Consider the following 10,526-nt stretch of genomic DNA (forward strand, 5'->3'; position numbering starts at 1 on the left):
TAGCCAGTAGCCAATAACTGCGTAGTTTCTGGTCAGTTGGAACAGCATACAGACGACGGTTTTCCCGATAGGAATTGATTTAAAACATTTTAAATAGGGCTGTTACTGATCAAAAATGTTGTGTTCGATTAATCGATATTTTTTGTTTAATCGATTAATCGACTAATTTCGATTAATTATAACGCACATACAGATCCAACTACTTTTAGCTGATCTCATTGCATTGCAACTCTGCATACCGTATTTTCCGGCGTATAAGACGACCTTTTACATGTAAAAAAATTGGCCAAAAAGCAGGGGTCGTCTTATACGCCGGGTCAGCCCCTCGGATGGCTGCTTGGTGTTCGGTAATACTGTATGTAGCTTAGGCTACATGCAGTATATACCGCTGAGCCAATCCTGGTGAGCGATGTATTCAAATGAATACAAAGCCTGCTCGGATTGGAGTAACGACCTCTGCCAATCCGAGCAGGCTACTCTGTAGCCTGCTCGGATTGGCTTGGAGAGTCAGAGAGGCGCGGGCTGATGATGTTACTGCCTCTGCCAATCCAAGCAGGCTTTGTATTCATTAATAGAATACATCGCTCGCCGTGATTGGCTCCAGCAAATGCAGGAAGAAGGAAGAAATATGAAGCCTCGGAAGCCTCGAAAGCCGGGTCGTCTTATACGGTAAGTACAGTTTTAAAAGCTTTTTTGTCCTGTAAGATTAGGGGGTCTTCTTATATGCCGGGTCGCCTTATACACCGGCAAATACGGTAAGTCAGTGGTAAATGTGGTATACACTATATATAATCACCTGACACTGCTTAGTTTTCACAATCCATGACTTAACTTCACAGTTCACACAACAACGTTTTAAATTCAAACTGTAGCACTGACGTAAGTAATTTTTTTTTTCCACAGTAGCGTGACAATCCCTCCACTTCCGGTCTAACGAATCACTCTCACCTTATGGCATGGACCCCTGTGCAAACAGGTGGTCATGCATGCGGGTATCAAAAGGGTTAACACGGACCATAAACTTCTCTCACAATCTCAGGTCGCGGGTAGAAAGAAAAGATCAAAGTGCTCACTGCTTAAGAATAAGATTAAATTTTTGTGTTGAAACACAAACTACTCACATAAAGATGATAAAAACACAGCATGTAAAGCCGACAATCATGTTAGTTCTGTAGGGCAGCAGCGGGGGGCGTCATGCATAGCTCCTCCCCCGTACACGTTACATTCAATCAGAAACTTCAACGTCACCAGACTCCTCCCCCCTTCCCTTCGTTAGCAGACGGAGGCACTTGGGAAAGGGGGGAGGAGTCCGGGGAAGTCACCGGATCTCCGGTGGAACTCCCTGAAGACCCGGGAAGTCGGCGGAGAGGTCAGTACCGGTCAAAAGAATTTGATCGATCAAAAAAATGTATGATTAATCGAGGAATTAATCTTTAATTTTCACAGCCCTAATTTTTAAAAGTTTTAAAACATGTTCTATTTCTAGGTCCGTCAGAATTTTCAAAACAAAAAAAGTCAGATGAAGCCCACACACGACTGGAATATCCGATGAAATTATTCCATCTGACTTTTTCTGCTGGAAAGTCCGACCGTGTGTACACGGCATTAAAGGCACCACTGCACACCTGCAAAAGGGCTGTGTGTTACTGTGCACTGCAGGAATGCACGTAATTTTGGACACATTCCTGCAATGCAAAAATGTCCACCAAGAACAGGGGTAATAAACTGAAATTCAAGGAGGTCCAATTGCTAAAAAAATTCTTCCAGGCAAGGTCTGAGTTCCTCCCTAATATAATGTAAAAGTAGGCAAATCACATGCATCTTTCAAGTAAAATAAAATAGAACCAGGCTGAGGTGTCCCTAGAAGAGTCCCCCTTACATCAGGTGTGCGCATCATAAAATCCACTTACATCAAGTGTGCCCACCAGAGCCCCCCCTTACATCAAGTGTGCCCACCAGAGTTCCCTTTTACATGAGGTGTGTCTACCAGAGTTCCCTCTTACATGAGGTGGGCCCACCAGAACTCCCTCTTACATCAGGTGTGCCTACCAGAGCTCCCCCTTCCATGGGATGTGCCCACCAGAGCTCCCTCTTACATAAAGCTTGCCCACCAGAGCTCCCCCTTACATCAGATGTGCCCACCGGAGCTCCACCCTTACATTTATATTGTAAAGCGCTGCGTAAATTGCTGGTGCTATATAAATCCTGAATAATAATAATAATCAGGTTACCCACCAGAGCTCCCTCTTACATGAGATGTGCCCACCAGAGCTCCCCCTTAGATTAGGTAAGCCCCGCAGAACTCCCCCTTACATCAGGTGTGCCCAGCAGAGATCCATCTTACATCAGGTGTGCCCACCAGAGCACCCCCTTCCATGAGATGTGCCCACCAGAGCTTCCATTTACATAAACTTTGGTGCATGTACCATAGTTTGTGGACTTTATAGCTTTCCTATATACTAAATAATATACACTGATTTGGGTTATTGTTTTCCAACAAAATGTAGCAGAATACATTTTTGCATGAATTTTATAAAGAAATATTATTTATTTGCAAAATTTTATAACAGAAATTTACCACTTCCCATCCAGGCGAATTCTGCCACTTTGCTCCTACATGTAAAACTCATCATTGTTTTTAAAGAGAAGTACTCAGAACCCGCAAACATTATTTATGTTTTATTAGCAAAGACCCTAGGAATAAAATTGTGGTCTTTGCAACTTTTTTATGTCACACGATACTTGCGCAGCAATTTTTCAAATGCATTGTTTTTTGGAAAAAAAAACAGTTTCTTGAATAAAAAAAATAAATAAACAGTAAAGTTGGTCCAATTTTTTTTTTAGAGTGTAAAAGATGATGTTACTCCGAGTAAATAAAAGCCTAACATGTCACGCTTTAAAATTGTGCACACTCTAGAATGGCACCAAAAATCTGTACTTAAAATTCTCCATAGGCGATGCTTTAAACATTTTTACAGGTTACATGTTTAGAGTTACAGAGGAGGTCTTGGGCTAGAATTGTTACCTTTGCTCTAATGCTTGCAGAAATACCTCACATGTGTGATTTGAACGCTGTTTACATATGTGGGCATGACTTACGAATGTGTTTGCTTCTGTGCACGAGCACGCGGGGACGGGGACGCTTTAAATTTTTTTTATTTTTTTATTCTTTATTTAACTTTTTTTTTTTACACTTTCTTTTTAAAAAAAAATGGGATCACTTTTAGTTCTATTACAAGGAATGTAAACATCCATTATAATAGGAATAGTGAGTGACAGGTCCTCTTTATGGAGAGATGTGGGGTCAATAAGACCCCACATCTCTCCTCCAGGCTGGAAAGGTTGAGATAAAAAAATTCAAAAATTCTCTCAATCTTTCTAGCCGCATCCTCGGCTTTGTTTACTTCTGCCAAGCCGAACGTGACGTTATACCATTGTGCCCAGCCCTCCAAGGGTCATAGAGATGACTGGGGACCATCTGATCACCAGAAATCTCTATGGTAAAACTTCTGGCGGTGACCGATTCATTCTCCGGCTCACCGATCGCACGGTGAGTCGGGAGAAGCACCGAGGGCGGCGGGAGGGAGGGGAACATTCCTTCCCACTGCTTGTAAGAACGATCACTTGGCGGAACTGCCACTATGATTGTTCTTATGGTGTGCAGAATTGCCGGCGGAAAAAAAATTTCCTGACAGACTCCATGGCAGCAACGTGTGGGTTAAGTCCCGCCTCCACTACCCATAGGACACTACTCCCATAAATCTTTGCTCCCTGCCCCTGGCCGTGTTCTTTTTTTGTCCTCCTCCGAAGGACCCAGAGGTGGTCTTTCTACCTGAAGATTTATCATCCCCACGATCGAGGTCGGCCGGTCTGCGACTCTGGGTCTGGAAAGTCGCATTACTCCGCTAAGCCCTAGCTATTAGCAGGGTATGGAGTGGGCAGTGGAAGAGGCGCTGTGAAGAAGCCCACGTCCTGGCCACTGGCAGGCAGGCTGCGCATTGGTCGGATAGCCAGCTATTAGCAGGTGACCTGTTTTGCCCCCTGGAAAGTCCGGTGTCATCTTACCTTATCTTCGGCCGAGTGATCGATCGTGGTGGGAGTGGTGAGAGGTTCTAAAAGTTCTTATGGCAGCAGTTTTTGTATTTTTTATCTGTCTTCGTTTGTTTCTGTTTGTTTGTATGTGCAGGCATGGCGGCTGGTTCTTCCGCGTTCCAGCCGCCGTTCTACTTCCGGGTTTGCGTTTTCGGCCGTACTGCGCATGCGCGAACGCGGTTGAGATCGAGGCTTGGTTTCGCGCATGCGCGATAGCGGCAAATTGCCGCTGTTTCGCGCATGCGCACAGGCACGGCGGTGACATCACAGGGGCGGGCTATTTAAACAGGGAAATAGTCTGCAAGCTTTGGGAATGCTTGCGGGCTGTTGCGGTGACTTCCCCCTGCCTCTGTGTTGCTTCTACTGGTAAGTGGCATTCTGGGACAGGGTGGCTATCCCTTCCCTGTCCCTTGCACTGATCCCTTGTCATCTTTTCAGCGCGTATGGATATCGCTGAGGACATGGATTCTTTACCGCCTGTTTGTGGCCAGCCCTCTCATAAAAGGTATTTCTAATGTTCACCTGAAGGTCTGGTGGGGGAGGGGTAATTATCTGTTAGCTCTGTCCTGATGTCTTGTCTCTTGTGGTTTCTTGTCTTGTTCTTGTTTCAGCCCTTCCAGGTCAGAACAGCATCGCAGCTCTCATAGAGGGAGCGACTCCTCCAAGTCGCATCACCGGCACTCCTCTTCCAAATCTAAACATTATGGTTCCTCCTCAAGATCAGGACACCGTAGTGAAGAAAGATCGCACTCCTCGAGGACTCAATCTAGTCACTCAGCTAGTGCCTGTTGGGGGTGCAGAGCTCTTGTACCGGCAGGAAAATCTTTATGCGATCCTTGCTACGCCAAGGCTTCCAATGAAAGGGGTGACGCGGATCAACAACTTAAAACCCTGGTGGAAAAAGTTGTTAAGGAGTCCCTCAGAAATATTGAGGGCCAGTCCTATGTTCCCCCGGCAGAGCCGCCACTTTCTCCAGGTAGGGAGACTCAGCTGCAGGATACTTGGGAATCCTCTGCGCATAGCCACCCCTCAGCTGCCATATCTGACAGTGACTCTGATGAAAGTGATCCCTGTGTGGGCTTTGATTTCGCTCTACTGCCTTCTCTGGTCAGAGCTGTTAGAGAGACACTGAACTGGGAAGATTCTGTGGCTGCTCCTTCCAAACAAAGAAAATTCTTTAAGCAATTAAAGAAGGATCGGATTAATTTTCCTTTTATCTCTGAGCTAGGTGAGATTATCACAGATGAATGGGGCAAGGTGGAGAAGAAAAATTCCATGCTATCGAAGGTTTCGAAACTCTATCCTTTCAATGAAGAAGAGGTGAAGCATTTGGAGTCAGCGCCATTGGTAGACGCAGCAGTCATGAGGCTGGTGAAACATGTCACTCTTCCCTTAGAGGATACCGTGTCTTTTAAGGATGTTCTGGACAGACGAATTGATGCTGATTTGAAGAGAGTGTATCTCACAGCAGGAATGGCCTGTAAGCCAGCGCTAGCTCTGGCCGCTATGTCCAAAGCAATGGAGATATGGACAGATAGTGTAGATGAGACACTTAGAAATATCTCTGAAGATACAGCTAAGAGCTCGCCTATCCAAGAGCTTAGGCTGGCCTCCGCCTTTCTTGGGGAGGCCTCTATCGACATCATACGCCTGGTGGCTCGGGTGATGCTTTCTTCTGTTACGGCTAAACGGGCTCTTTGGCTCCGCCCTTGGCTGGCAGACCCAGCCTCAAAACAAGTATGGTGCCGCATCCCCTTTGAAGAGTCCTCCCTTTTCGGCAATAAGTTGGATGAGGCTATTACCCGAGCCACTGGTGGGAAGTCGGGGTTCCTCCCCCAGGACCGGCGTTTGCAAGCCCAGAGAAGGTCTTTTCCAAAGAAACAGTACCAGGAACGAGCCAGGGAAGCTCGCAGTTACAGACCAGGCCGTGAATTTTCCAGGTCCTGGAAATCAAGACAATCCTCTTTTAAAAAATCTACAAAAAGTGATTTGAAGGGAGAGAGGGAACCAACTAAATCCTTTTGAGGTTGGGCCCGCTCAGACAGGGCAGGTGGGGGCTCGTCTTTTCCACTTTCGCCATGTCTGGGCGGCCTCGATCCAAGACTTCTGGACCATCAAGACCGTCTACTCAGGTCATGTTTGGACCTTCAAGGAATCTCCCAGACTCAGATGGGTCCCCACCTCTCTCCCGGCCTCAGACGAAAAAAGGCTAATTCTTCTAGCCTACGTGGAATCTTTGTTGGCTCAAGGCGCCATTATCCATGTTCCAGTCATTCAGCGAGGCATGGGAATCTACTCTCCTTTGTTTATGGTCCGGAAAAAGAGTGGGGCCTGGAGGCCGGTCATAGATCTAACCCACTTGAACAGTTTTATCAAAAAAGAAAAATTCAAGATGGAGTCATTATCCACAATTCAACAATCTGTCCAAGCAGGGGACTGGATGGTCTCCATAGAGACGCCTATTTTCATGTCCCAGTTGCAGAAAATTACCAGCAGTATCTCCGCTTCTCTGTGGGCGAAAGCCATTTTCAATTTACTTGCCTTCCCTTCGGGCTATCAACTTCTCCTCATGTATTTTCAAAAGTACTGTTGGCAGTGGTAGCTCTTCTGAGAACCAAAGGGATTCGTCTACATCACTACCTAGACGACCTTCTGTTGTTGGCTCAAGACAAGGATCAACTTCTGGTACACAGAAAGCAGGTCATCTCCACCCTACAGGAATTTGGGTGGATCTTGAACTTGGAGAAGAGCCAGCTGGTCCCATCTCAGCGGCTGGTGTTCTTAGGGGCCCTATTCAACACTGTCAGAGGCACCATCTCATTACCAGAAGAGAAGTTGTCAGTGGTCAGGGACAGAATCCGTCCAGCCCTCTCTGCCTCTCATCTCCAGGCTCTCCAGTGCCTGAAAATTATAGGCACTATGGTAGCGACAATTCCGATGGTGAGGTGGGCACAGTGGAGGATGAGGCCCTTTCAGAAGGGTTTCCTTCATCAATGGTCAGGCAGCAAAACCCAGCTGATTCGGATCACCTTATCCATGAGGAATTCCCTTCTGTGGTGGCTCCAACGGGAAAATCTCTGCAACTGCCATTCCATTCTCCCCATCTCATGGGTCACCATAACAACAGATGCCAGCAACAGGGGTTGGGGCGCCCACTGTCTGGCGGAAGTGGCTCAGGGCACCTGGATTCTCCCCTCCAGAGGGACGGTGTCGAACATCCTGGAGTTAAGGGCAGCCTTTCAAGCTCTGCTAGCCTTTCGGCATCTGATTTCAGGAGCCTCGGTCTCACTCAGGCTAGACAATACCACAGCAGTGGCGTACATAAGAAGGCAAGGGGGTACCCGAAGTCTATCCCTTCTCCAGGAGGTGGAACCGATCATGACCTGGGCTCAGAGGAACCTGAAGGATCTGACAGCATCCTATGTCCCAGGGATTCAGAACGTTCAGGCAGACTTTCTTTCCCGGATACTTCTGGACAACAACGAGTGGTCTCTCCACGAGGAAGTGTTCAACTGGATCCTGACAATGGGGCTCTCCCCAGAAGTCGACCTGTTTGCCTCCCCTTGCAACAAAAAACTGGAGAGGTACTATTCAAGGTACAGGGATCCTCAAGCCTACGGGGTGGATGCCTTGACAGAGAAATGGGGGTTCCACAAGGCCTATGCCTTTCCCCCAACTCCTATTATTCATCAGTTCCTGAGGAGACTCAGGTCAGAGACAGCAGAAGTGATAGCCATAATCCCTTATTGGCCCAACAGACCCTGGTTTCCGCTTCTGATGCTCCTCAGTGTCAGGGATCCAATACCTTTACCATCCAGGCCAGACCTTCTGTCTCAAGGGTCGAGATTACATCCTTGCCCGGATCACCTGCGCCTAAAGGCTTGGTTTTTGAAAGGGGACGGTTGAAGGCTTTAGGCTGTCCTGAAGAAGTAATTCCCACTCTTCTTAGTGCTCGAAGAAGCAGTACTAACCGGGTATATGAGAGAATTTGGGCGAAGTTTGCAGATCACTTGTCTTCAAGGTCCAGTTCCTGTAATTCCCTGACATTCCGGGACGTTTTAAGCTTTTTGCAATCAGGATTGGATATCTCCCTTTCGGTTAGTTCTCTCCGGGTCCAGGTTTCAGCAATTTCAGCTTTTTCTGGAGTCGCATGGGCCAATCATCCCTTGGTCCAACAATTCTTCAAAGGAGCAGTCAGGCTTAGGCCACAAAGGAAGCCTAGATTCCCCAAATGGGACCTTCCATTGGTTCTAGATTTCTTCTCTCAACTTGACAAAACGCTCTCAATCAGAGAATTAACCCTTAAAACCTCTTTTCTGGTAGCCATAACTTCGGCGAAGAGAATCTCCGAAATTCAGTCTCTAGGTGCAAAGGAACCCTTTCTCACCTTCTTTCCAGATAGGGTAGTCCTAATTCCGATGTTGGGGACAAATCCCAAGGTGACCTCTGTTTTCCATGAAAACCAGGAAATCACTCTTCCTACCTTCAATTCTGCTGGAAGTCAGGATCCACATCCACTCGATTTGGGAGTTACTCTAAAACAATATCTGGATATTACAGCTTCTTTTCGTCAATCTGACTTCCTCTTCATGCTATTTAATGGGAAAAGTAGAGACACCAAGGCCTCCGTTAGATCCATCGCTGCTTGGGTGGTCCAGGCAATTCAATGGGCTTATAGAGAGAAGGGCTTGGCTCCTCCTGAGGCGGTTACAGCTCACTCTACCAGAAGTCTCTCAACCTCATGGGCGGCTTCGCGCCACGTTGCACCTGATGTAATCTGCAGAGCGGCCTCCTGGTCTTCTATTCATACTTTCATGTCTCACTATTGTGTTGAACCAGCATCTTTATCCTCTGTTGATTTTGGTTTGAAAGTCCTGTCGGCCGACAGTGTTAAATAAATCTTTTGTTCAGCATTTTGCCCACCCGGGTGTGTTTGGCGAGTTATTTCCCACACGTTGCTGCCATGGAGTCTGTCAGGAAAATGGAAAATTCCTATCAAAATACTTACCGTAATTTTCCTTTCCTGATGGACTCCATGGCAGCAGGAGTTCCCTCCCAAATGGCTGGAGTAGGCTAGTTACCGAACACGGCCAGGGGCAGGGAGCAAAGATTTATGGGAGTAGAGTCCTATGGGTAGTGGAGGCGGGACTTAACCCACACGTTGCTGCCATGGAGTCCATCAGGAAAGGAAAATTACGGTAAGTATTTTGATAGGAATTTTCCATTATATCTGGATGATGCCTGCAGCTGCAGGTATTATCCAGATATCCCCACTCGAAGTACATGATGTCATATGACGTATTGCTGTTGGAAAGTGGTTAATAAAAATAATTTTTTCAAATTTTTCAGTCTTTGTTTTTTATTAAGCATTAAAAAAAGTAAAACAGGCTGTGATTTAATACTATTGAAAGAAAGCTCTATTTGTTTGACCAAAATGATAAAAATTGCCATTCAAAGTGTGACAGCGCTAAAAATTGTCCGGGGCAAGAAGGGGGTAAAAGTGCCTGGCACTGAAGTGGTTATAACAGAAGGGACCCTAGTGATGTGAGCACGTGAGAATGTGTCCATGCACAGAAACTTTCAGAGGCGTTTGTAGGCATAAGTGTTTAGGGGCAGTAGTTTTTTGAAGAATATTACCATATGAGAGCGGCCGAAAGGTCCAGTCTCATAAAGAAATAAGAACAGAGAAGGATAAAGAAAGCCTAGTGGAGAGACAGAGGAAAGGAGAGAGATAAAAAAAGGGGGGGGGGAGGATGTGTTATGCTGCGTGCAGCGATCAGACTCCGCTAGACAATTCGATTGTGTGTGGGCTCCAGTAGACTTTTTCTTCCCAAAAGTCTGGTGGACTTAGAAAGAAGACTTGCTTTAAAATTGTCCGCCGGACAATCCGTTCGTCTGTGTGCTAGTCCGGTGGACTAAAACCGATGCTAGGGCAGCTATTGGCTCCTGGCTATGAACTTCCTTATTCTATGTCATCATGTTCGAATCCACCGGACTTTTGCAGTGATCGTGTGTGGCCAAGTCCGTTCGCTTGAAAGTCCGGCAGACCTCAGCTGCAACGTCTGGCGGACAATCTGCTGGACTAAGTCCGCCGGATAGTCCGATCGTGTGTACACGGCATAAAGACAGGGAAGAAAAACGTCCTTGACTCGTTCACTCCACCGAGTGCTCTGTTGGCTGTGATGCCAGTAGTGTCTGATCCCTATAGAAGAAATAGGGAGTCCAGATCTTCCAGTATTTATCATCCTGCTTCTTTAAAGTCATGGTTAGATACTCCATAACGTGGATATCTGCGATTCTCATCTTCCAATGTGAAATTGTAGGGGAACACATACTTTTCCATAAAGCTGGAATACAGGCTCTAGCCGCTATAAGCAAGTGTCTCAGCAATGAAGTCTTACTTTTTTTGTTGACATATCTTTTTAAAGCCTCTT

Source organism: Lithobates pipiens, unplaced genomic scaffold (genome assembly GCF_037356315.1).
Source record: "Lithobates pipiens isolate NorthernLeopardFrog02 unplaced genomic scaffold, aLitPip1_a1.2 Scaffold_25, whole genome shotgun sequence".
Lineage (NCBI taxonomy): Eukaryota > Metazoa > Chordata > Amphibia > Anura > Ranidae > Lithobates > Lithobates pipiens.